Genomic DNA, 26,146 nt, shown 5'->3' on the forward strand with positions numbered 1-26,146 from the left:
ACAATGATGAAAATAATCATGGCCTCCAAACCCTCAAGCTGCATACTGGACCCTATTCCAACTAAACTACTGAAAGAGCTGCTTCCTGTGCTTGGCCCTCCTATGTTGAACATAATAAACGGCTCTCTATCCACCGGATGTGTACCAAGCTCACTAAAAGTGGCAGTAATAAAGCCTCTCTTGAAAAAGGCGAATCTTGATCCAGAAATTATAAAAAAACTTTCGGCCTATATCGAATCTTCCATTCCTCTCAAAACATTTTGAAAAAGCTGTTGCACAGCAACTCACTGCCTTCCTGAAGACAAACAATGTATACGAAACGCTTCAGTCTGGTTTTAGACCCCATCATAGCACTGAGACTGCACTTGTGAAGGTGGTAAATGACCTTTTAATGACGTCAGACCGAGGCTCTGCATCTGTCCTCGTGCTCCTAGATCTTAGTGCCGCTTTTGATACCATCGATCACCACATTCTTTTGGAGAGATTGGAAACCCAAATTGGTCTACATGGACAAGTTCTGGCCTGGTTTAGATCTTATCTGTCGGAAAGATATCAGTTTGTCTCTGTGAATGGTTTGTCCTCTGACAAATCAATTGTAAATTTCGGTGTTCCTCAAGGTTCGGTTTTAGGACCACTATTGTTTTCACTATATATTTTACCTCTTGGGGATGTCATTCGAAAACATAATGTTAAATTTCACTGCTATGCGGACGACACACAGCTGTACATTTCAATGAAACATGGTGAAGCCCCAAAATTGCCCTCGCTAGAAGCCTGTGTTTCAGACATAAAGAAGTGGATGGCTGCAAACTTTCTACTTTTAAACTCGGACAAAACAGAGATGCTTGTTCTAGGTCCCAAGAAACAAAGAGATCTTCTGTTGAATCTGACAATTAATCTGGATGGTTGTACAGTCGTCTCAAATAAAACTGTGAAGGACCTCGGCGTTACTCTGGACCCTGATCTCTCTTTTGAAGAACATATCAAGACTGTTTCAAGGACAGCTTTTTTCCATCTACGTAACATTGCAAAAATCAGAAACTTTCTGTCCAAAAATGACGCAGAAAAATGAATCCATGCTTTTGTTACTTCTAGGCTGGACTACTGCAATGCTCTACTTTCCGGCTACCCGGATAAAGCACTAAACAAACTTCAGTTAGTGCTAAATACAGCTGCTAGAATCCTGACTAGAACCAAAAAATTTGATCATATTACTCCAGTGCTAGCCTCCCTACACTGGCTTCCTGTTAAGGCAAGGGCTGATTTCAAGGTTTTAATGCTAACCTACAAAGCATTACATTGGCTTGCTCCTACCTATCTTTCCGATTTGGTCCTGCCGTACATACCTACACGTACGCTACGGTCACAAGACGCAGGCCTCCTAATTGTCCCTAGAATTTCTAAGCAAACGGCTGGAGGTAGGGCTTTCTCCTATAGAGCTCCATTTTTATGGAATGGTCTGCCTACCAATGTGAGAGACGCAGACTCAGTCTCAACCTTTAAGTCTTTACTGAAGACTTATCTCTTCAGTAGGTCCTATGATTAAGTATAGTCTTGCCCAGGAGTGTGAAGGTGAACGGAAAGGCTGGAGCAATGAACCGCCCTTGCTGTCTCTGCCTTGCCGGTTCCCCTCTTTCCACTGGGATTCTCTGCCTCTAACCCTTTTACAGGGGCTGAGTCACTGGCTTACTGGTGTTCTTCCATGCCGTCCATAGGAGGGGTGCGTCACTTGAGTGGGTTGAGTCACTGACGTGGTCTTCCTGTCTGGGTTGGCGCCCCCCCTTGGGATGTGCCATGGCGGAGATCGTTGTGGGCTATACTCGGCCTTGTCTTAGGACGGTAAGTTGGTGGTTGAAGACATCCCTCTAGTGGTGTGGGGGCTGTGCTTTGGCAAAGTGGGTGGGGTTATATCCTGCCTGTTTGGCCCTGTCCGGAGGTATCATCGGATGGGGCCACAGTGTCTTCTGATCCCTCCTGTCTCAGCCTCCAGTATTTATGCTGCAGTAGTTTATGTGTCGGGGGGCTAGGGTCAGTCTGTTACATCTGGAGTATTTCTCTTGTCTTATCCGGTGTCCTGTGTGAATTTAAATATGCTCTCTCTAATTCTCTCTTTCTCTCTTTCTGTCTTTCTCTCGGAGGACCTGAGCCCTAGGACCATGCCTCAGGACTACCTGGTATGATGACTCCTTGCTGTCCCCAGTCCACCTGGCCGTGCTGCTGCTCCAGTTTCAACTGTTCTGCCTGCGGCTATGGAACCCTGACCTGTTCACCGGACGTGCTTGTTGCACTCTCGACAACTACTATGATTATTATTATTTGACCATGCTGGACATTTATGAACATTTTAACATCTTGACCATATTCTGTTATAATATCCACCCTGCACAGCCAGAAGAGGACTGGCCACCCCTCATAGCCTGGTTCCTCTCTAGGTTTCTTCCTAGGTTTTTGGCCTTTCTAGGGAGTTTTTCCTAGGGAGTTTTTCCTAGCCACGTGCTTCTTTCACATGCTTTGCTTGCTGTTTGGGGTTTTAGGCTGGGTTTCTGTACAGCACTTTGAGATATCAGCTGATGTACGAAGGGCTATATAAATAAATTAGATTTGATTTGATTTGATTTGATTTGACATTCTCCAAACACCCGACAGGGCCAACATCCCCGTTATTTGCAAGATGAAGCAACGCAGGTACAGAGGACAAAGAGCCGGATGCCTGGTCAGGACCCGGAAAAGGCGAGTGGGAAAGCTGCCATTACCGTCAATACTACTCGCCAACGTGCAAGCATTGGACAATAACCTGATATGGATAGGGGGCAGTATTTTCACGGCCGGATGAAAAAACTTACCCGATTTAAACTGGTTACTACTCTTGCCCAGAAACGAGAATATGCATATTATTAGTAGATTTGGATAGAAAACACTCTGAAGTTTCTAAAACTGTGTGAATGGTGTCTGTGAGTATAACAGAACTCATATGGCAGGCAAAAACCTGAGAAAAGTCCAAGCAGGAAGTGGAAAGTCTGAGAATTGTAGTTCTTCTTTTGATTCTCTATCAAAACTACAGTATCTGTGCTGTTACGTTGCACTTTCTAAGGCTTCCATTGGCTGTCTAAAGCCTTCAGAAAGTGGATTGAGCCTTCTCCTGTCTCTGGGCAGAGTATAGGAGCTCAGTTACTGAGTGGTCTGCCTGAGGACAAAGAGATTGGATATGCGCGTTCCCGCGAGCACACTGTTTTTTCTTTTCCTCCTTGAATGAATACACTATTGTCCGGTTGGAATATTATCGCAATTTTACAATTTTAAACAGCGTTTGACATGCTTCTAAGTACGGTAATGGAACATTTTGACTTTTTGTGTCTCGAATTGCGCTCGCGCGTTACCCTTTGGATAGTGACCTGAACACACGAACAAAACTGAGGTATTTGGACATAACTATGGATTATTTCGAACAAAAACAACATTTCTTGTGGAAGTAGCAGTCCTGGGAGTGCATTCTGACGAAGATCAGCAAAGGTAATACAATATTTCTAATACTAATTCTGAGTTTAGGTTGCCCCGAACTTGGCGGGTGTCAAAATAGCTCGCCTGTGATGGCGAGCTATGTACTCAGAATATTGAAAAATGTGCTTTCACCGAAAAGCTATTTTAAAATCTGACACAGCGATTGCATAAAGGAGTTCTGTATCTATAATTCTTAAAATAATTGTTATGTATTTTGTCAGCGTTTATGATGAGTATTTTTGTAAATTCACCGGAAGTTTTTGGTGGGAATACATTTTCTGAACATCACGCGCCAATGTAAAAAGCTGTTTTTGGATATAAATATGAACTTGATTGAACAAAACATACATGTATTGTATAACATAATGTCCTAGGAGTGTTATCTGATGAAGATCATCAAAGGTTAGTGCTTCATTTAGCTGTGTTTTGGGTTTTATTGACATATATGCTTGCTTGGAAAATGGCTGTGTGGTTATTTTGGTCTATGTACTCTCCTAACATAATCTAATGTTTTGCTTTCGCTGTAAAGCCTTTTTGAAATCGGATGACGTGGTTGAATTCAGGAGAGGTTTATCTTTCAAATGGTGTAAAATAGTCGTATGTTTGAAAAATTTTAATGATTGGATTTTTGAGGTTTTTGTATTTCGCACTCCACTCCAATTTGCATACCGCCCAAACAGATCCACAGATGATACTGCCCTTTCCCACCGGGACAAAAGGAACACTTATGTGAGAATGCTATTCATTGACTACAGCTCAGCGTTCAACACCATAGTACCCACAAAGCTCATCACTAAGCTAAGGATGCTGGGCCTAAACACCTCCCTCTGCAACTGGATCCTGGACTTCCTGACGGGCCGCCCCCAGGTGGTGAGGGTTGGTAGCAACACATCTGCCATGCTGATCCTCAACACTGGAGCTCCCCAGGGATGCGTGCTCAGTCCCCTCCTGTATTCCCTGTTCACCCACGACTGCATGGCCAGGCACGACTCCAACACCATCATTAAGTTTGCAGATGACACAACAGTGGTAGGCCTGATCACCGACAACGACGAGACAGCCTATAGGGAGGAGGTCAGAGACCTGGCCGGGTGGTGCCAGAATAACAACCTTTCCCTCAACGTAACCAAGACTAAGGAGATGATTGTGGACTACAGGAAAAGGAGGACCAAGCATGCCCCCATTCTCATCGACAGGGCTGTAATGGAGCAGGTTGAGAGCTGCATGTTCCTTGGTGTCCACATCAACAACAAACTAGAATGGTCCAAACACACCAAGACAGTCGTGAAGAGGGCACGACAAAGCTTATTCCCCCTCAGGAAACTAAAAAGATTTGGCATGGGTCCTGAGATCCTCAAAAGGTTCTACAGCTGCAACATCGAGAGCCTCCTGACTGGTTGCATCACTGCCTAGTATGGCAATTGCTCGGCCTCTGACCACAAGGCAATACAGAGGGTAGTGCGTATGGCCTAGTACATCACTGGGGCTAAGCTGCCTGCTATCCAGGACCTCTACACCAGGCGGTGTCAGAGGAAGGCCCTAAAAATTGTCAAAGACCCCAGCCACCCCAGTCATAGACTGTTCTCTCTACTACCGCATGGCAAGCAGTACCGGAGTGCCAAGTATAGGACAAAAAGGCTTCTCAACAGTTTTTACCCCCAAGCCATAAGACTCCTGAACAAGTAATCAAATGGCTACCCCCCACCCCTTTTTTTACGCTGCCACTACTCTCTGTTATCATATATGCATAGTCACTTTAACTATACATTCATGTACATCCTACCTCAATTGGGCCGACCAACCAGTGCTCCCGCACATTGGCTAACCGGGTTATCTGCATTGTGTACTACACTGGCTCTGACACTCGTCAGATGTGGCAGGGCATGCAAACTATTACGGACTACAAAGGGAAACCCAGCCATGAGTTGCCCAGTGACGCGCGCCTACCAGACGAGCTAAATGCCTTTTATGCTCGCTTCGAGGCAAGCAACACTGAAGTATGCATGAGAGCACCAACTGATCTGGATGACTGTGTGATCACCCTCTTCGTTGCCGATGTGAGCAACATTCACAAGGCCGCGGGGCCAGACAGATTACCAGGACGTGTACTCAGAGCATGAACGGACCAAGTGTCTTCACTGACATTTTCAACCTCTCCCTGACCATGTCCGTAATACCTACATGTTTCAAGCAGACCACCAAAGTCTCTGTGCCAAAGAAAGTGAAGGTAACCTGCCTGAATGACTACCGCTCCGTAAGACTCACGTCAGTAGTCATGAAGGGCATTGAGAGGCTGGTCATGACTCATATGTGACCCAATTCGGGAAACTATGCGTATGTGGCAAATCACGACTTCACAGGATAGCCGTTTGAACGTAAAAAATATATTTTTTAATCAAAATGCGTTTTTTTTTAGCAGAAATGCTTTCTCGAACATGTGAAATGTCATGTGCTTTATTAATAACAAACTCATATGCCATCTGTAAATACCAATAAAATTGTTGAATTACGAGCCTTGTTGTTTAAGCCACAGTGTTATTTAAGCCACAGGAAAGTTGGCAAACTTCCCATTAGCCATGATTGGCTGAGATAATGAGTGGGCTGGACATGCCAAGAGAGGAGTTTGGATTGGTCTGCCATATTGAAGGTTTCTGTCTATTTGAGCTCGTCAGTCTGTGTTGGTAATCCTGCCACAAGCGGCTTTTAAAAAATGTATTGTGTAGTGGAGCTGCATAAGCGTTGCTCTCCATTTTCTGGAGGATCAAGTTTTGAAATCAGTGGAATTAGAGTATGATAGCTAAAGAGATGGAGAAAACACCTGTCTCCGGATCACATTTTCAAACTAAGAGCAACCGGGGTATGGCATTCCTGACAGGGAGACGCGTCCATGATGCATGTTAATGTATACAGGTAAGATAGTCTAGCGTTAGCTAGCTACATTTTCAGATATTACACGTTTCTAATTTTGACAGAAAGTGGTTTCATTTCAAACTAAAATGTACTGTTAGCTAGCTAGCTAACGTTAGCTGGCTGGTTCCCTAACTGACATTATTACTTGTTTCCCAGAGCCGTTTGCTTTTCTAGTTAGAGCCTAATGTTAGCCATCTAACATTGGACCTGGTTGGTTAGCTCCCAGCACTGTGGCATTGTTGCCACTTTGTTCATTGTTGTTTAACTAGCTAACGTTACCTGACTGGCTGGTTAGCTAACGTCACGTAACGTGTGTGGTCTTAAACGTTGTTTACCTAGATAGGTTAATTGTTTACCTAGCTAGCTATATGTCTTAAGCTAAAGTGTACTGTTAGCTAGCTAGCTAACATTAGCTGGCTTGCTCCCTAGAGGACATTATTATTTGTTTCCCAGAGCTGTTTGCTTTTCTAGTTAGAGCGTAATATTAGTCAGTGTTGGCACTTTGTTCATTGATGTTTAACTAGCTAACATTAGCTGGCTGGCTCATTGACTAACGTTACATGACGTGTGTACAACACCTGTTGAATATAGCCGGTGTCAGTAAATGTCTGCAAAAAAGCATAATGAAATTGTTGCCAGCAGAGCTGGTTAGGCTATTTTCATGTTATCCAGAGGTAAACAAATCATCGGTCAGAGCATCAAGTGTGCACTCCGAGAGTGAAACGAGATGGGTGGGGCTAAAGCTTAAGAGGGTGTGAATGATGCTGACTGTGTGTAGACAAAGACATTCAAAACATTCAAAGGCAATTTTCTCAAAAGTGATTTTACAAGTTGATCAACTTTCAAAGCAGAATTACTTTCCCATTGTTCCTCAAATGCAGTGTATGATATACCATAGCGTCTCTACTTTTATCCAATGTAAAAACCACCCTTTCACATTTTGCTACATGAGACCAAATCCAGTTGGTGATTTCAACACCATAATTTCAGGAAACCCTAGACCCACTCCAATTTGCATACTGCCCAAACAGATCCACAGATGATGCAATCTCAACTGCATTCCACACTGCCCTTTCCTTACCCACGACTGCTTGGCCAAGCACGACACCAAAACCATCATTAAGTTTGCTGATGACACAACAGTGGTAGGCCTGATCAACGACGAGACAGCCTATAGGGAGGAGGTCAGAGACCTGGCAGTGTGGTGCCAGGACAACAAACTCTCCCTGAATGTGAGCAAGTCAAAGCAGCTGATCGTGGACTACAGGAAAAGGAGGGCCGAACAGGCCCCCATTTAACATAGACTGGGCTGTAGTGGAAAAAAATGGTAAAAGACTCCAGTCACCCAAGTCATAGACTGTTAACTCTTGTCGTGCGGTAGCAGAGAGAACAGAGCACCAAGTTTAGGTCCAAAAGGCTCCTTAACCACTTCTACCCCCAAGCCATAAGACTGCTGAACAATTAATGAAATGGCCACCCGGACTATTTACATTGATACCCCCACCCTTTGTTTTTACATTGCTGCTACTCGCTGTTTATTATCTATGCATGGTCACGTTACCCCTACCTATATGTACATATTACCTCGACTAACATTGATTCGGTACCGGTACCCCCTGCATATACTGTAGCCTTGTTATTGTTATTTTATTGTGTTACTTTTTATGACATTTTTTACTTTAGTTTATTTAGTAAATATTTTCTTAACTCTATATCTTGAACTGCATAGTTGGTTAAGGCTTGTAAGTAAGGATTTCACAATAAGGTCTACACCTGTTGTATTCGGCGCATGTGACAACAAAAATTTGATATGATCCTCTTCATGGACTTTGTGGCTGTGGCTGTGTTATCTAGTGGAAACCGATTAGCACAGCAGGCTCTGGTGCCTTCTTGCCGTGGGCTCAAAACGAAAGAGAAAATCAAATCTGCTTGATCTAATTGTGTAGTACCTCATGTGTTCTGATTTTTGTTTTGTCAACTTGTCCTCTGTGAAGTAGGCTACGGGAGTTTTGTAGCTTTTTCCACCTAGTGCTAGCACGCTAGCTGACTGACATCTGGAATCTATCTATTTCGATTTTTCTTGCTGTATAGCTATTGGATTTCCCTCACTAACTCTCCCTCGGCCCGCCTGCCCCACACCTCCCAGCCTGCACTCCTTTAAAAGTTTTACCATTGGATGGGCTTGTCGTGCCAAATAGTGTCCTCCTGCCAAAAAGTGTCACCCCCCTAGGATTAAATGTCAGGAATTGTGAAAAACTGAGTTAAATATATATTTGGCTAAGATGTATGTAAACTTCAGACTTCAACTGTAGCTATTTGGTCATTTAAACAGGGCTCCGGGCAGCCGAGCGGAAATGGAGGAAAACTCGCCTCCCTGCGGACCTGGCATCCTTTCACTCCCTCCTCTCTACATTTTCCTCTTCTGTTTCTGCTGCTAAAGCCACTTTCTACCACTCTAAATTCCAAGGATCTGCCTCTAACCCTAGGAAGCTCTTTGCCACCTTCTCCTCCCTCCTGAATCCTCCTCCCCCTCCCCCCCCCTCCTCCCTATCTGCGGATGACTTCGTCAACCATTTTGAAAAGAAGGTCGACGACATCGAATCCTCGTTTGTTAAGTCAAACGACACCGCTGGTCCTGCTCACACTCCCCTACCCTGTGCTTTGACCTCTTTCTCCCCTCTCTCTCCAGATGAAATCTCGCGTCTTGTGATGGCCGCCCAACAACCTGCCCGCTTGACCCTATCCCCTCCTCTCTTCTCCAGACCATTTCCGGAGACCTTCTCCCTTACCTCACCTCGCTCATCAACTCATCCTTGACCGCTGGCTACGTCCCTTCCGTCTTCAAGAGAGCGAGAGTTGCACCCCTTCTGAAAAAACCTACACTCGATCCCTCCGATGTCAACAACTACAGACCAGTATCCCTTCTTTCTTTTCTCTCCAAAACTCTTGAACGTGCCGTCCTTGGCCAGCTCTCTTGCTATCTCTCTCAGAATGACCTTCTTGATCCAAATTAGTCAGGTTTCAAGACTGGTCATTCAACTGACACTGCTCTTCTCTGTGTCACGGAGGCTCTCCGCACTGCTAAAGCTAACTCTCTCTCCTCTGCTCTCATCCTTTTAGACCTATCTGCTGCCTTTGATACTGTGAACCACCAGATCCTCCTCTCCACCCTCTCCGAGTTGGGCATCTCCGGCGCGGCCCACGCTTGGATTGCGTCCTACCTGACAGGTCGCTCCTACCAGGTGGCGTGGCGAGAATCTGTCTCCGCACCACGTGCTCTCACCACTGGTGTCCCCCAGAGCTCTGTTCTAGGCCCTCTCCTATTCTCGCTATACACCAAGTCACTTGGCTCTGTCATATCCTCACATGGTCTCTCCTATCATTGCTATGCAGACGACACACAATTAATCTTCTCCTTTCCCCCTTCTGATAACCAGGTGGCGAATCGCATCTCTGCATGTCTGGCAGACATATCAGTGTGGATGACGGATCACCACCTCAAGCTGAACCTCGGCAAGACGGAGCTGCTTTTCCTCCCGGGGAAGGACTGCCCGTTCCATGATCTCGCCATCACGGTTGACAACTCCATTGTGTCCTCCTCCCAGAGTGCTAAGAACCTTGGCGTGACCCTGGACAACACCCTGTTGTTCTCCACTAACATCAAGGCGGTGACCCGATCCTGTAGGTTCATGCTCTACAACATTCGCAGAGTACGACCCTGCCTTACACAGGAAGCGGCGCAGGTCCTAATCCAGGCACTTGTCATCTCCCGTCTGGATTACTGCAACTCGCTGTTGGCTGGGCTCCCTGCCTGTGCCATTAAACCCCTACAACTCATCCAGAACGCCGCAGCCCGTCTGGTGTTCAACCTTCCCAAGTTCTCTCACGTCACCCCGCTCCTCCGCTCTCTCCACTGGCTTCCAGTTGAAGCTCGCATCTGCTACAAGACCATGGTGCTTGCCTACAGAGCTGTGAGGGGAACGGCACCTCCGTACCTTCAGGCTCTGATCAGTCCCTACACCCAAACGAGGGCACTGCGCTCATCCACCTCTGGCCTGCTGGCCCCCCTACCTCTGAGGAAGCACAGTTCCCGCTCAGCCCAGTCAAATCTGTTCGCTGCTCTGGCACCCCTATGGTGGAACAAGCTCCCTCACGACGCCAGGACAGCGGAGTCAATCACCACGTTCCGGAGAGACCTGAAACCCCACCTCTTTAAGGGATACCTAGGATAGGATAAAGTAATCCTTCTAACCCCTCCCCCCCCCCCAAAAGATTTAGATGCACTATTGTAAAGTGGTTGTTCCACTGGATATCATAAGGTGAATGCACCAATTTGTAAGTCGCTCTGGTTAAGAGCGTCTGCTAAATGACTTAAATGTAAATGTTAAATGTTACGAGCTATACATATAGCTCATAATAATGGCTGGGATGGAGTTAATGGAATGGTATCAACCACATGGAAACCACGTGTTTCATACCATTCCATTTACTCCACTCCAGACATTATTATGAGCCATCCTCCTCTTAGCAGCCTCCACTGATATAGTTATATGTCTGTCATATAGAGGTGTCTAGCTATAAATTAAATCTGATCAATCAAATGGATAGGTGTAAGCAATTATGGTCATTCCAAATGCCCTTAACTAGGTGTCTTTGCTAGACAGACAGAGAGAGAGGGGGGAAAGGAAGATAAGAGAGAGGTGGGAAGAGAGTGGAAGACAGCCTGAGAGAGATGGAGAGAGAGAAACAGAGAGAAAGACAGCAATGCAAATGTACTTAGACTTGAGTATTTCAACAACTTTTCCCGTCCAACTTCTTAGGCAATCATTTGTACCTACGGGGGAAGGATGGCCAGCCACACAGGAGGGGGACTTTTACTAAGGAGGAGAAGAAGACTGTGCTGACCGAGATGCACGCTGGCCATTTCGGAGTAAAGCAAATGGTTGCCAAAATCAACCTACGTTTCTTCTAACAGGGAATTGTCAAGGAGGTGGACAGCTGGGCAAGTGAAATAACCTTTTGTTTATCAATCACATTCTATATTATATCTGAAATTATTATGATTTCAATGAATGTCATATCAGAGAGCATTTGTATTTGTAATGTATTTGTAATATGAAATATAAGTGCATTTATTCCTGTTATAAATCAAGGTGAGACTGAACATCGTCAAGGCGCAGGATAAACAGAAGGAGAGCTACCGGAGCAGAATCAAGAAGGGAAAGAGAACGGGGGCTACGTAGTTAGTTGTATAACTGAATGCATTCAACTGAAATGTGTCTTCTGCATTTAACCCAACCGCTCTGAATAAGTGAGATACGTGGGGCTGCCTTAATCGACATCATTGGCACCCGGGGAACAGTGGGTTAACTGCCTTGCTCATGGGCAGAACAACTGATTTTTACCTTGTCAGCTCAGTCAATCAATCAATTTTATTTATAAAGCCCTTTTTACATCAGCCGATGTCACAAAGTGCTTCACAGAACACCATCCTTAAACCCCAAACAGCCAGCAATGCAGATGTAGAAGCACAGTGGCTAGGAAAAACTCCCTAGAAAGGCTGGAACCTAGGAAGAAACCTTGAGAGGAACCAGGCTCTGAGGGGTGACCAGTCCTCTTCTGGCTATGCCGGGTGGAGATTATAACAGTACATGGCCAAGATGTTCATAGATGACCAACAGGGTCAAATAATAATAATCACAGTCATTGTAGAGGGTGCAACAGGTCAGCACCTCAGGCTATGAAAAGTCAACTGACATTTACTCCTATCATTCAGAGTTAGATACAGCAGGTGCGGTAGAGAGAGAGAGTCGAAAACAGCAGGTCTGGGACAAGGTAGCATGTCCGGTGAACAGGTCAGGGTTCCATAGCCGCAGGCAGAACAGTTGAAACTGGAGCAGCAGCACGACCAGGTGGACTGGGGACAGCAAGGAGTCATCAGGCCAGGTAGTCCTGAGGCATGGTCCTAAGGCTCAGGTCCTCAGAGAGAAGAGAGAAAGAGAGAGAGAATTAGGGGAAGCATACTTAAATTCACACAGGAAACCGGATAAAGCAGGAGAACTACTCCAGATATACAGACTGATCCTAGACTTGTTTACGTGCTGCTGTGTGGTTTATTGCTAACCTTACTTTGCTACCTACCAACTTTACGGTTTTTACTTTTTAATTACCATTTTATATTGACATTTTTTCCCTCAACTTTTTCACCCCAGATGCTATCTGGATATGGTTCATCAGGACCTCCACTAGCCGAAGCTAGGTTGTAACATTAACATTATGCCTTCTAATTGCAGTTGTAATCATAATATACATGAGAACAATCACCTTACGGCAAGAATAGCTGTGCTGCAAGCCCAGCTTCAGACACAATCTTTAGGCAAGGGTAATTTAAGTGTAGGAAAGGATGAAACAGTGTTTGTGCCACCAATAAGTACAGATAGTAGTATAAATCCCCTCGCACAGTCCCCGCAGCCGGACAACTTTCTCATGGCTTCTGGAGGGAAATGCTGTAGGAATGCTCAACCGGTGTCGCACATTCAGCCGACAGAAACGTTCAACCGGTTCTCCCCACTAAGCAACGGGTTGGAGTCAGAGGCTGAGTCTTCTCTGGTCTCTCCTCCACCCGTTACGAGGTCTGAGACGCCGAAGCCTCCCACCGTTAGCTCTGACAAATTGAAAACCCTAGTCATTGGCCACTCCATTTCCCGCAGTATTAGACTTAAAACAAATCATCCAGCGATCTTACATTGTTTACCAGGGGGCTGGGCTACCGATGTTAAGGCTAATCTGAACATGGTGCTGGCTAAGGCTAAAATTGGCGAGTGTAGAGAGGTATAGGGATATTGTTATCCACGTCGGCACCAACGATGTTAGGATGAAACAGTCAGAGGTCACCAAGCTCAACATAGCCATCAGTGTGTAAATCAGCTAGAAAGATGTGTCGGCATTGAGTAATTGTCTCTGGCCCCCTCCCAGTTAGGGGGAGTGATGAGCTCTACAGCAGTCTCACAACTCAATCGCTGGTTAAACTGTTTTCTGCCCCTCCCAAAAGAAAGAATTTGTAGATAGTTTAGACTTAGTTTTAGACTTAGCCAGCACCATCTTCAGATTAGCCAAAACGTTGGTAGCCCTGCCCCCTGGTAAACAGTGTATGATCGCTGGATGATTCTTTTTAAGTTTAATACTGCAGGTAATCGAGTCGTCAATGACAAGGATTTTCAATTTGTCAGAGCTAATGGTGGGAGACCCCATAACGGGTGGAGGAGAGACCAGAGAAGGCTTGGCTTCTGATTCCGACTCGTTGCTTAATGGGGAGAACCGGTTGAAAGTTTCTGCCGGCTGAATGAGCGACACCGGTTGACAGTACATGTCCGGGGTGAAAAAGTTTAATGAAAAAAGTTGAGCGAGGGGGAAAAAATAAAAATATAAAACAGTAATTAAAAAGTAAAAACTGTAATGTTGGCAGTTAGCAAAGTAACGCTAGCAACAAAACTCACAGCAGCACGTAAACAAGTCCACAAGTTGTGACAAAAAATTATGTCCATCAGCTCTGGGATCTGATCCACCAACCTTTCGGTTCTTGTCCCAACGCTCCTACCCACCAGTGCTACGACATCTGGGCGAATTGCTTGGTTTGGAAGAAGGATGAAAGGAAGGCGAGACCTGGGAAACCTCACTGCTCTTTCGCTCCTAGCTGGGGTCACCATCTGTTAATGTGAATATAAAAAAAATCTCAGATAATAACTATTGCATTTGCACACAAAATAACCTGAAGCTAGTTTTAGTTTCCCTAACACTGATATTTTTCTCTTTGTCTTCCTAGGGTTTCCTCGGTGGAAGCCAAAAATCTTCCCCAGTTGTAGCAATTGGACTGTTGACCACTGAAAGCACTGATGCCCTACACTTCGGTGAAGCCCGATAGACAAAGTATGTTAAGCTTTGGTTAGTACATATCTCCCATTTATAACCTGTTAGGGCTAGGGGGCAGTATTGACATGGCCGGATAAAAAACGTACCTGATTTAATCTGGTTACTACTCCTGCCCAGTAACTAGAATATGCATATAATGATTGGCTTTGGATAGAAAACACCCTAAAGTTTCTAAAACTGTTTGAATGGTGTCTGTGAGTATAACAGAACTCAAATGGCAGGCCAAAACCTGAGAAGATTCCATGCAGGAAGTGGCCTGTCTGACAAGTTGTGTTTCATCTTGGCTCTTTTTATTGAAGACTGAGGATCTTTGCTCTAACGTGACACTTCCTACGGCTCCCATAGGCTCTCAGAGCCCGGGAAAAAGCTGAACGATATCGAGGCAGCCTCTGGCTGAAACACATTATCGCTTTTGGCAAGTGGCCGATCAGAGTACTATGGGCTTAGGCGCGTGCCCGAGTCGACCGAATGCTTTATTTTCTTTCATCTGTTTACCTAAACGCAGATTCCCGGTCGGAATATTATCGCTTTTTTACGAGAAAAATGGCATAAAAATTGATTTTAACCTCTTACATCTCGACGTTCCGCTAGCGGAACACCTGCTCCAATATCCAATGATACGCGTGGCGCGAATTACAAATTCCTCAAAAATACAAAAACTTCAATTTTTCAAACATATGACTATTTCACAGCATTTTAAAGACAAGACTCTCCTTTATCTAACCACACTGTCCGATTTCAAAAAGGCTTTACAGCGAAAGCAAAACATCAGATTATGTCAGCAGAGTACCAAGCCAGAAATAATCAGACACCCATTTTTCAAGCTAGCATATAATGTCACAAAAACCCAGAAGACAGCTAAATGCAGCACTAACCTTTGATGATCTTCATCAGATGACACACCTAGGACATTATGTTATACAATACATGCATGTTTTGTTCAATCAAGTTTATATTTATATCAAAAAACAGCTTTTTACATTAGCATGTGACGTTCAGAGCTAGCATACCCCCCGCAAACTTCCGGGGAATTTGCTAACAATTTACTAAATTACTCACGATAAACGTTCACAAAAAGCATAACAATTATTTTAAGAATTATAGATACAGAACTCCTCTATGCACTCGATATGTCCGATTTTAAAATAGCTTTTTGGTGAAAGCACATTTTGCAATATTCTAAGTACATAGCCCAGCCATCACGGGCTAGCTATTTAGACACCCGGCAAGTTTAGCCTTCACCAAAATCAGATTTACTATTATAAAAGTTTGATTACCTTTTGTTGTCTTCGTCAGAATGCACTCCCAGGACTGCTACTTCAATAACAAATGTTGGTTTGGTCCAAAATAATCCATCGTTATATCCGAATAGCGGCGTTTTGTTCGTGCGTCCCAGACACTATCTGAAATGGTAAATCAGGGTCGTGCGCATGGCGCAATTCGTGACAAAAAAATTCTAAATATTCCATTATCGTACTTCGAAGCATGTCAACCGCTGTTTAAAATCAATTTTTATGCAATTTATCTCGTAAAAAAGCGATAATATTCCGACCGGGAATCTCCTTTTCGGCAAACAGAGGAAAAATCACAAAGACGGGGGTGGCCAGGGCACGCGCCTAAGCCCACAGTTCCTTGATCGGCCACTTGAGAAAGGCGATAATGCGTTTCAGCCTGGGGCTGAGATGACGACATTCAGGTTTTTCCCGGGCTCTGAGCGCCCATGGAAGACATAGGAAGTGTCACGTTAGAGCAGAGATCCTTTGTAAAAGATAGAGATGGCAAAGAAGTTCAAGAAATGGTCAGACAGGCCACTTCCTGTAAAGGAATCTCTCTGGTTTTGACCTGCCATTTGAGTTCTGTTATACTCACAGACACCATTCAAACAGTTTTAGAAACTTTGGAGTGTTTTCTATCCAAAGCCAATAATTATATGCATATTCTAGTTACTGGGCAGGAGTAGTAACCAGATTAAATCGGGTACGTTTTTTATCCAGCCGTGAAAATACTGCCCCCTAGCCATAACAGGTTAAACAGCGGTTGACATGCTTCGAAGTACGGTAATGGAATATTTAGAATTTTTTTGTCACAAATTGCGCCATGCTCGTCACCCTTATTTACCCTTTCGGATAGTGTCTTGAACGCACGAACAAAACGCCGCTGTTTGGATATAACTATGGATTATTTTGAACAAAACCAACATTTGTTATTGAAGTAGAAGTCCTGGGAGTGTATTCTTACGAAGACAGCAAAGGTAATAACATTTTTGTTATAGTAAATCTGACTTTGGTGAGTGCTAAACTTGCCGGGTGTCTAAATAGCTAGCCCTGTGATGCCGGGCTATCTACTGAGAATATTGCAAAATGTGCTTTCACCGAAAAGCTATTATAAAATCGGACATATCGAGTGCATAGAGGAGTTCTGTATCTATAATTCTTAAAATAATTGTTATGCTTTTTGTGAACGTTTATCGTGAGTAATTTAGTAAATTCACCGGCAGTGTTCGGTGGGAATGCTAGTCACATGCTAGTCACATGCTAATGTAAAAAGCTGTTTTTTGATAAAAATATGAACTTGATTGAACAAAACATGCATGTATTGTATAACATAATGTCCTAGGGTTGTCATCTGATGAAGATCATCAAAGGTTAGTGCTGCATTTAGCTGTGGTTTGGGTTTATGTGACATTATATGCTAGCTTGAAAAATGGGTGTCTGATTATTTCTGGCTGGGTACTCTGCTGACATAATCTAATGTTTTGCTTTCGTGGTAAAGCCTTTTTGAAATCGGACAGTGTGGTTAGATTAACGAGAGTCTTGTCTTTAAAATGGTGTAAAATAGTCATATGTTTGAAAAATTGAAGTTTTTGCATTTTTGAGGTTTTTGAATAACGCGCCACGGGATTACACTGGCTGTTACGTAGGTGGGACGATTTGGTGCCACCTACCCTAGAGAGGATAACACTGCACTAATCCATCAAATCGTCTCCCAGTATAGTGTAGCCTGCGTGTTTTCTTGTTTACGTCTCTGTCTCCTACCCTGTTCCCTTTTACCTCTTAACTCTTACATCTAGACGTTCCGCTAGCGGAACACCGCTCCAATATCCAATGATAGGGCGTGGCGCGAAATAAAACCTCCTCGCAAATCCGAAAACTTCAATTTTTCAAACATATTACTATTGTCATGACTGTCCTGATCAGGTCAGGGTACAGGAGACCACCACCCTACAGATTATCTCCCAAAACCCCAACAGAGGAGGAGAGATCTAGGGGTCTGAAGATGTGGGGGTTTTATGACCCCTCACGCCATAATAAACCTTAGGCCACAGAGAAATTCCTTTGTCCTCACAATGGAATTCTGGCCTCAGAACCTTAAACATGCAATAAAGGGACTTTGGAACAATGGTTTCCGTCAGCCACAACGGTGGTCATGACGAGAGGTGGAATATGAAAATGTATGTAACTTTTGAATTGTTATTAAAGGTTAAGAGATGACGTTATTATGAAAACATTGTACCTTTAAGAGTTTTCCCAGTATATGCCTGATGTTTATACATTGTACGTTGTGTGGAAAATATCCAAATCAAAGAGAATGTTTTGGTAAAGATGAGATGTGAAGGTAGTGTCTAAAATAGGATTTTAGTCAAATCTAGGCCTTGCCCCTTAACTTGGTCCGCCCAGAGAATTGCCCTAAAGGCGGTTACGCCCACTTCTGACCCAAGGGTATAAGACAGGAGAGTGAAGAATTAACATAGGAGACTAAGTGACCCCAAGCTGCAGCTAAGGTCTAACAAAGTCAACGAACCCCAAAACGAAACACAAGGTTGAAGACAAAGAAATCTTTTTCTACACGAGCTATGGACGAGTAGCTGTGTCTAAGCGGGTGAATTCAAGCCGAACCACACTCTCCATTGAATCGTGGTATATACACCGTTCGAGTCCGAAGCTGTGAACTCTGAGCTACAGAGCTGTCTGTCCTCAGAAGACCCCTTTCAGATCAAGGGCGAGGGATCAGACCACTTAGCCAAGAAGGACACTGACATCGTGAGGACAACCAGAGAGTTGCGCCGGAGAAGTGCGTCATTGAGAAGCCTAAACAACACACGTGGAGCTTCCCACCTGAGACCTCAACACGTAATTACATCATTATATTCTGACCCATAAGAGCGGCAGTTCGGGGCAAGGCTAGGTTTAAATAAGCATGGCTGACAAATGAACCCAAATGTATTTTTCTCTCGTGTACTTTCTTGATTTCTCTCTCTTTTAAATCCCCATTTTGGGTAACACGCGCCATAGTATGTTGGCCCGTTATACTAAGTCCTAATCAATAGCTAGACTGTGTTTTGTGTATGTGTATTTTTATCATCATTTTAGCTTGCTAGTAAATAAATAATCAACTAAGATTGGTGTGGTAAACTCATTGGTGAAGCCCGGGTCTGTGCGGATTCCCGGATTATGCGACGTTCAGAATGAGACTGTAGAGGAAATTGATTAATTTAGCGACTGTTGTAAAATCGATATTCTGATATCCTTTGAGTTAATTTGGGAAATAGAAACTCAATCAAAATACTGTTCCCATGGTGCCCCAGGTTGATGAGTTAATAATTGCTTGATTCATTGCTTAATTAATTTAATCACGCAATTATAAACCGTTAATCATTCGATGAGCAACAGTCGTCACATTAACTAATACAACGTCACGACACTATTTTACACCATTTTAAAGACAAGACTCTCCTTTATCTAACCACACTGTCCGATTTCAAAAAGGCTTTACAACGAAAGCAAAACATTAGATTATGTCAGGAGAGAGCCCAGCCAGAAATAATCAGACACCCATTTTTCAAGCTAGCATATAATGTCACAAAAAACAAAACCACAGCTAAATGCAGCACTAACCTTTGATGATCTTCATCAGATGACAACCCTAGGACATTATGTTATACAATACATGCATGTTTTGTTCAATCAAGTTCATATTTATATCAAAAACCAGCTTTTTACATTAGCATGTGACATTCAGAACTAGCATTCCCACCGAACACTTCCGGTGAATTTACTAAATTACTCACGATAAACGTTCACAAAAAGCATAACAATTATTTTAAGAATTATAGATACAGAACTCCTCTATGCACTCGATATGTCCGATTTTAAAATAGCTTTTTGGTGAAAGCACATTTTGCAATATTCTAAGTACATAGCCCAGGCATCACGGATTAGCTATTTAGACACCCGGCAAGTTTAGCACTCACCAATATCAGGTTTACTATTATAAAAGTTTGATTACCTTTTGTTGTCTTCGTCAGAATGCACTCCCAGGACTGCTACTTCAATAACAAATGTTGGTTTGGTCCAAAATAATCCATCGTTATATCCGAATAGCGGCGTTTTGTTCGTGCGTCCCAGACACTATCTGAAATGGTAAATCAGGGTCGCGCGCAGGGCGCAATTCGTGACAAAAAAATCTATATATTCCATTACCGTACTTCGAAGCATGTCAACCGCTGTTTAAAATCCATTTTTATGCCATTTTTCTCGTAAAAAAGCGATAATATTCCGACCGGGAATGTCCATTTAGCTAAACAGAGGAAAGTAAACAAAGCTTTCGGTCGACGCGGGCACGAGCCTGAGTCTCACAGTACTGTAACCAGCCACTACCCAAACGCGCTACTTTTTTTCAGCCAGAGCCTGCAAAGCCACGATTCAGCTTTTTACCGCCTTCTGAGACCCTATGGCAGCCGTAGGAAGTGTCACGGGACAGCTAAGATCCTCACTCTTCAATAAACAGAGACAAGAAGAACGACACCTTGTCAGACAGGCCACTTCCTGCATGAAACCTTCTCAGTTTTTTGCCTGCCAAATGAGTTCTGTTATACTCACAGACACCATTCAAACAGTTTTAGAAACTTTAGGGTGTTTTCTATCCATATGTAATAAGTATATGCATATTCTAGTTACTGGGTAGGAGTGGTAACCAGATTAAATCGGGTACGTTTTTTATCCGGCGGTGTAAATACTGCCCCCTAGCCCTAACAGGTTAAGAATTATAGATACAGAACTCCTTTATGCAATCGCGGTGTCCGATGTTAAAATAGCTATTCGGTGAAAGCACATTTTGCAATATTCTGAGTAGATAGCCTGGCCATCACAGGCTAGCTATTTTGACACCCACCAAGTTTGGTACTCACCAAACTCAGATTTACTATAAGAAAAATTGGATTAACTTTGCTGTTCTTCGTCAGAATGCACTCCCAGGACTTCTACTTCAACAACAAATGTTGGTTTGGTTCCAAATAATCCATAGTTATATCCAAATAGCGGCGTTTTGTTCGTGCGTTCAAGACACTATCCGAAGGGTGATGCGCCGGTGCTTTTCGTGACAAAAAAATCAAAATATTCCATTAACGTATTTCCAAACATGTCTGATGCTGTTTAAAATCAATTTTTATGCGATTTTTCTCGTAAAATAGTGATAATATTCCGACCGGGAGTCGTTGTTTTCGTTCAAAGACTGAAAATGTAAAATGGACTCTTCACGTGCACGCGTGCACCCGTCTCATTGTTCTCAGATCGACCCCTATCCAAATGCGCTACTGTTTTTCAGCCAGAGACTACAGAGTCATCATTCAACGTTCTGGCGCCTTCTGAGAGCCTATGGGAGCCTTAGAAAGTGTCACGTTACAGCAGAGATCCTCTGTTTTTGGATAGAGATGACAAAGAAGGCCAAGAAATGGTCAGACAGGGTACTTCCTGTGCAGAATCTTCTCAGGTTTTGGCCTGCCATTTGAGTTCTGTTATACTCACAGACACCATTCAAACAGTTTTAGAAACGTTGGAGTGTTTTCTATCCAAAGCTACTAATTACATGCATATTCTAGTTTCTGGGCAGGAGTAATAACCACATTAAATCGGGTATGTTTTTTATCCGGCCGTGAAAATACTGCCCCCTATCCATAACAAGTTAAGGATCCACCCGTTTTTTTCAATTTTCACCTAAAATGACATATCCAAATATAACTGCCTGTAGCTCAGGCCCTGAAGCAAGGATATGCATATTCTTGGTACCATTTCAAAGGACACTTTAAAGTTTGTGGAAATGTGAAAGGAATGTAGGAGAATATAACACAGTAGATCTGGTAAAAGACAACACAAAGAAAAACCAACTGCTCTTTTTGTATTTTTTTGTACCATCATCTTTGGAATGCAAGAAAGGCCATAATGTATTATTCCAGACAATGTGCAGTTTAGATTCTGGCCACTAGATAGCAGCAGTGTATGTGCAAAGTTTTAGACTGATCCAATGTATTTCTGTTCAAAATCAAGACTGCCCAAATGTTCCTAATTTGTTTATTAATAACTTTTCATGTTCAAAACTGTGCACTCTCCTCAAACAATAGCATGTCATTCTTTCACTGTAATATCTACTGTACATTGGACAGTGCAGTCAGATAAACAAGAATTTAAGCTTTCTGGCAACATCAGATATGTCTATGTCCTGGGAAGTTTTCTTGTTACTTATAACCTTATGCTAATCGCATTAGCCTATATTAGCTCAACCGTCCCGTGGATGGGACACCGATCCCGAATAACTTTTAACTCTGCTCCTGTTCTCCAGGACCTAGGGCTTCTGCCCAACATCCAGACGTGGATACACCTGATGTCCTCCATTACCAACCACCCTCCAACTTTTTATTACATCATCTACAGCTACTGTTATTGTCATGTCATTATCTGCTAAGAACGTTTTCTTGCTCTATCATACTGGGCACATAATTATGTGAGATACACAGATTAACTAAAAACATTAGCACTGCAAACACTCAGAACAAAGAGAGCAGCAGTGCCTGGTCTCCCTCTTCAAGTCCCCCTTCTAAGACTGGCTGCCTATTGAGAACAAGTGACAGGCAGAACATCCCACCCACACAGTAACCACCTACTCTATTTTCCACACACCAGAATTCAGTATTTTAGTCTATGATTGCCATGTGAGTGTACAAAAAAATCTATGAAAATAAATTAATGACAACTGTACCAAAATATATCAACGGTAATGTCTTAAAATCTCAAATATTGCCAGGTTGGTTTTCACAGTTGTTTCACAAGTTGTCCATTGTATGTTGTAAGGTATCCTTTGATAGTATTTATTTGTTCCACATTATTCATTGTTGTATCCTAGGACCTACAATAGATACCTTGTCACGATCACTGTCCTCAAACTCCCTGTCTTAAATAAGCCAAGGCGCAGAGTGCCGGTAATTCCACATCCTTTATTTTGACGTGAAACTGAACAAAACAATAAACAGGATAAACAGAAACGTGACGTTCTGGGGCTGTTCCAAGGCAGCTACACAAAAACAAGATCCCACAACTCAAGGAGGGAAAAAGGGCTGCCTAAGTATGGTTCCCAATCAGAGACAACGATGGACAGCTGCCTCTGATTGGAAACCACACTCAGCCAAAACAAAGAAATAGAAAAACTACATTTCCCACCCCACATCACACCCTGACCTAACCAAACTAAAGGAAAATAAACGTCTCTAAGGTCAGGGCGTGACATATGTATACAGTATATTCAAGCATAAGGGTGTACTAATGAGCTATGCAAGCTAGGGAAAAAAATGAATCATAATAGAAGATTACTGAAATTATATTATTTCAGTGTAGATAAGGGAAGGGCAGGTTAAAATAAAAACATGACAGCCAGACAAGCCAGTGTATGAATCAAACAGATTTTCATATGAATGGAGTGGAAATTAGCTGACTGTGATCTGTAAGGTAAGTAACTTTAATGTGTCAAGTAGATTACACGTCAGATGGCTTTATGTATTTCCAAAACTTTAATTTACTTTAATGTAGCTGTAAGCTAGGTGTTGATAGTAAATGACAGACTCATGCTGTGCTGGTAGGGCTAACGTTAGCAGGCTAGTTGGCTAGCAACCTTGCAAGATGATTTGTAACTATACATTCATAAAGTATTTGCTTGCAAGTTGGCTGAAAATGAAATTGAAACCAATAGTCATAAGTGCAAATGATTTGGATTAATTTCCTATACAGTACCAGTCAAAAGTTTGGACACACCTACTCAGTCAAGGGTTTTTCTTTATTTGACTATTTTCTACATTGTAGAATAATAGTGAAGACATCAAAACTATGAAATAACACATATGGAATCATGAAGTAACCAAAAAAGTCTTAAATAAATCAAAATATGTTTTATATTTGAGACTCTTCAAAGTAGCCACACTTTGCTTTGATGACAGCTTTGCACACTCTTGACAGTAATTTGGTGTGGCCACCAGCTGCATTCAGTACTGCAGTGCATCTCCTCCTCATGGACTGCACCAGATTTGCCAGTTCTTGCTGTGAGATGTTACCCAACTCTTCCACCAAGGCACCTGCAAGTTCCCGGACATTTCTGGAGGGAATGGCCCTAGCCCTCACCCTCCGATCCAACAGGTCACAGATGTGCTCAATGGTATTGAGATCCGGGCTCTTCGCTGGCCATGGCAGAACACTGACATTCCTGTCTTGCAGGAAATCAAGAAAAGAATGATCAGTATGGCTGGTGGCATTGTCATGCTGGAGGGTCATGTCAGGATGAGCCTGCAGGAAGGGTACCACATGAGGGAGGAGGATGTCTTCCCTGTAATGCACAGCGTTGTGATTGCCTGCAATGACAACAAGCTCAGTCTAATGATGCTGTGACACACCGCCCCAGACCATGATGGACCCTCCACCTCCAAATCGATCCCGCTCCAGAGTACAGGCCTCGGTGTAACGCTCATTCCGTTGACGATAAACGCAAATCCGACCATCACCCCTGGTTAGACAAAACCGCGACTTGTCAGTGAGGCGACGTTGTTGCCGGTGATGTCTGGTGAGGACATGCCTTACAACAGGCCTAAAGGCCCTCAGTCCAGCCTCTCTCAGCCTATTGCAGACATTCTGAGCACTGATGGAGGGATTGTCCATTCCTGGTATAACTCAGGCAGTTGTTGTTGCCATCCTGTACCTGTCCTGCAGGTATGATGTTCGGATGTACCGATCCTGTGCAAGTGTTGTTACACGTGGTCTGCCACTGCGAGGACAATCACCTTTCCGTCCTGTCTCTCTGTAGCGCTGTCTTAAGCATCTCAGTATGGACATTGCAATTTATTGCTCTGGCCACATCTGCAGTCCTCATGCCTCCTTGCAGCATGCCTAAGGCACGTTCACACACAGCAGGGACCCTGGGCATCTTTCTTTTGGTGTTTTTCAGAGTCAGTAGAAGGCCTCTTTAGTGTCCTAATTTTTCATAACTGTGATCTTAATTGCCTACGGTCTGTAAGCTGTTAGTGTCTTAACGACCGTTCCACAGGTGCATGTTCATTAATTGTTTATGGTTCATTGACCAAGCATCGGAAACCGTGTTTAAACCCTTTACAATGAAGATCTGTGAAGTTATTTGGATTTTTACAAATTATCTTTGAAAGACATGGTCCTGAAAAAGGGACGTTTCTTTTTTGCTGAGTTTACATGATTTCATATGTGCTATTTCATAGTTGTGATGCCTTCACTATTATTCTACAATGTAGTGATAATAAAGAAAAACCCGTGAATGAGTAGGTGTCTCAAAACTTTTGACTGGTACTGTATATTTAAAGTTATTTCTGTTGTAGTTTACATTATAGAGAATAGGCTGGCTTGCTGGGTCCTCTATATTACATCACACACTGGAAGAAAAAAATTCCGACATGACTTCGAAATTCTTTCAAATTGTGATCGGTTTTAAGTAAGAACTAGAAAAATAGAAAAGTGAGGTGCAACTTTGCATTTTGACGCACATACTAATGTAAATCCATATGTTACATGTGGTTATGCTTATGTTATCTAACCAGTCGGAATAAATGGCTAAACTTAATGGTCAGTATTTTTTCTGTTTTAACCCTATCCCAAACCTATTTTGGTATTTTCTTCATTAGTCCACCGTAGATACAGTTCCAAAATGTTTTGCATGTCAGCAGTCAAGTTTTCAAGATATTTGACTTTCCAGAAGCAATGCATCACCGGCCCCCCCCCCCCCGCCCCCCTCTTCGACAACATACGCCTTCACACACACGCCACGCCACCCACCCCGAGGCGCTTGCATTTTAGAGCAGTTAAGAAACTTGTCAGGAATGGGAGATGGGTGATGTGTGGCTAAATGGGGTGGAATGGAGGAACCTCCACACGATTTCACACTAGAGTAGCTAGGCACAGCCACATACAGCACACATACTCATGCGCTCACACTCACATGCAAACACATTTACCTGCACACACACACACACACACACACACACACACACACACACACACACACACACACACACACACACACACACACACACACAAGGGCACAACGAGATGCCTGAGGTGAATGTATTCTAAATACAAACCACAAATTCCTATTTTCTCTGCAAAACCCATTACTTAAGAATATTCACCAATCCATTTCCCATGGTGTTCTGAGAATTAATTCCTATATCAATTCCCTATAAACCCAACTCAATATATAGTCTATGAACCATATCCCATATCCACACTCTTCCCATTATAGTAAGCCCTGCTCCAGTCCATTTCCCAAATGGCACAGTCCTACCAAACCAAACAGCTATTTAGTGAGTCACACAGTTCAAGCTGGAGACCTGGTTATCAGTTAAACACTGTGGATGAAGGGGAGCCTATTGGACACCAGGGAAAATAACAGTCCCTCTGGAAAAGTGGAAATAATTATCTTTTTACATGTTCCTCCGCTTCCCCCCTTCTCCCTACTTCTCCTCTTCCCCCTC

The 26,146-nt window shown here is 43.3% G+C and overlaps 1 long non-coding RNA gene across 1 annotated transcript; it reads left to right on the forward strand.

Moving 5' to 3' along the window:
- Window positions 1-13,665: 13,665 nt before the first annotated feature.
- On the forward strand, window positions 13,666-25,221 carry LOC106583113 (uncharacterized). The gene is made up of 3 exons (XR_001323439.3): window positions 13,666-14,122; window positions 14,231-14,334; window positions 21,952-25,221. It is a non-coding gene; the product is annotated as an uncharacterized LOC106583113 (long non-coding RNA).
- The last annotated feature ends 925 nt before the right edge of the window (window positions 25,222-26,146 follow it).

This window comes from Salmo salar, chromosome 22 (genome assembly GCF_965601325.2).
Source record: "Salmo salar chromosome 22, fSalSal1, whole genome shotgun sequence".
Taxonomy (NCBI): domain Eukaryota; kingdom Metazoa; phylum Chordata; class Actinopteri; order Salmoniformes; family Salmonidae; genus Salmo; species Salmo salar.